Source organism: Myotis lucifugus, unplaced genomic scaffold (genome assembly GCF_000147115.1).
Source record: "Myotis lucifugus unplaced genomic scaffold, Myoluc2.0 scaffold_2325, whole genome shotgun sequence".
In the NCBI taxonomy this organism is placed as follows: Eukaryota; Metazoa; Chordata; class Mammalia; order Chiroptera; family Vespertilionidae; genus Myotis; species Myotis lucifugus.
Genome location: NW_005873373.1, coordinates 22,764 through 24,783, shown reverse-complemented (window position 1 = coordinate 24,783; position 2,020 = coordinate 22,764). Strand labels below are relative to the sequence as shown.

Genomic DNA, 2,020 nt, shown 5'->3' with positions numbered 1-2,020 from the left:
TATTTTATTTTATTTTATTTTATTTTATTTTATTTTATTTTATTTTATTTTATTTTATTTTATTTTATTTTATTTTATTTTATTTTATTTTATTTTATTTTATTTTATTTTATTTTATTTTATTTTATTTTATTTTATTTTATTTTATTTTATTTTATTTTATTTTATTTTATTTTATTTTATTTTATTTTATTTTATTTTATTTTATTTTATTTTATTTTATTTTATTTTATTTTATTTTATTTTATTTTATTTTATTTTATTTTATTTTAAACAGCCTGTCTCTGACGCGCGGACCCCGCCATCCACGGAGAGAGCGCGGGTCGACCAGATGGCCCGACCTGGACTTCACTCTGTGATTGTGGATCAGAGTGATGTGGGTTGATTAAAATGTTGACAGGATACTTTTTATTTTATTTATTTTTCTTTATTTGATCTGCTTGACCGGGAGCGGGGGCGGGGCCGGGGCCGAAGAGCAAAGAAATGTTGACAGGAAACTCACTTTTTTTTTCTTTCTTTTTTTTAAAAAATATATTTTATTGATTTTTTACAGAGAGGAAGGGAGAGAGATAGTTTTTTTTTTCTTTCTTTTTTTTAAAAAATATATTTTATTGATTTTTTACAGAGAGGAAGGGGCCCGCAAACAAGGTACACGCCCTTGACCGGAATCGAACCTGGGACCTTTCAGTCCACAGGCTGACACGGTTAGGACTTTTCTTTCTTTCTTTCTTTCTTTCTTTCTTTCTTTCTTTCTTTCAGTCCACAGGCTGACACTCTATCCACTGAGCCAAACCGGTTAGGACTTTTTCTTTCTTTCTTTCTTTCTTTCACGTACAGCCCGCATACAATGATAGAATCCACATTTACTATTATTTATTTATTTATTTATTCATTCATTCATTCATTCATTCATTCATTCATTTATATGTACAGCCCGGCTTATCACAGCGTTATACATTTATGGGTCTCTCAAACAAAACCCCAGAAAACACGTTGCAATGCTTACCCGTCCTGTTTCTATTCCTATCAACGCTTCAACCCTTTAGGGATGTTGGCGGCGGCGGAGGCGGCGGCGGCACAGTGCGGGGCGTGTTCACTGAAAGGAAATTCCTAAATCGCCCCATATTCGCTCGCGGAGGAAATTTCAAAGTCTGACAGTCCTTCATCCGCATTGTGGGAGTGTCTGTCCTTCTTGACTGCTAGGTGGAAACGAGAGAGAGAGAGAGAGAGAGAGAGAGAGAGAGAGAGAGAGAGAATGAGAATATGAAGCTTTCAAACGCACCCCCCCCCCCCCCCCCCAGTACCCGACCCTGCGTTCTCACCACCCTGGTGACGACATGATGACGATGTAACCTGTCCTTGTCATGCGCCACCTTCCTGGTGACCGCTTTTATAAGCCTCAAAGCGAGGTCGGCCAGAGGGCCGGGCTGGTCCGTTGTCGTCACAGGGCGGAGCCAAATCAGGGACAGCGCCTGCGCAGTCGGCAGACAGAGGGGCGTGAATGGAAGGCAGTGGATCGCCATACTAGCACTTTGGATGGAGGCACATCCATGATAAGTAACACAAAGCAGTACCTGTACCTCAAATGGAAACTTCTTTCGCAGACATGAAAAATGCAGGTCAAGTGACTTGGACACTATGGACGGCTTTGTCGTGTAGAAATGGGCATGGACGGCTTTGTCGTGTAGAAATGGGCAGGCGTGAATTAGGCATTCTGAACTTTGTCCTCCTTTGGGTTTGTCCTTGTGATCCAAAGGAACTCTCCCCAGCCAGTGGGGTTTCTGGCTGGAAACCACAAACCACACCACTGTCTGGCTGGAAACCACAAACCACAGGCCCAGAAAGTCATAGTCAGGGTCAGGACTGAACCGAGTCACTGCCATGCCCCAGAAAGTCATAGTCAGGACTGAACCGTTCTTTTTCTTTCTTTCTTTCTTTCTTTCTTTCTTTCTTTCTTTCTTTCTTTCTTTCTCTCTCTCTCTCTCTCTCTCTCTCTCTCTCTCTCTCTCTCTCTCCTCTC

The 2,020-nt window shown here is 40.5% G+C and overlaps 1 long non-coding RNA gene across 1 annotated transcript; it reads right to left on the bottom strand.

Annotated features, from left to right (window-relative positions):
* Positions 1 to 859: 859 nt before the first annotated feature.
* On the bottom strand, positions 860 to 1,665 carry LOC106695711. Its single transcript, XR_001346741.2, has 3 exons — positions 1,581 to 1,665; positions 1,323 to 1,472; positions 860 to 1,196 (listed from the first exon to the last, which is right to left on the bottom strand). It is a non-coding gene; the product is annotated as an uncharacterized LOC106695711 (long non-coding RNA).
* Between the last annotated feature and the right edge of the window lie 355 nt (positions 1,666 to 2,020).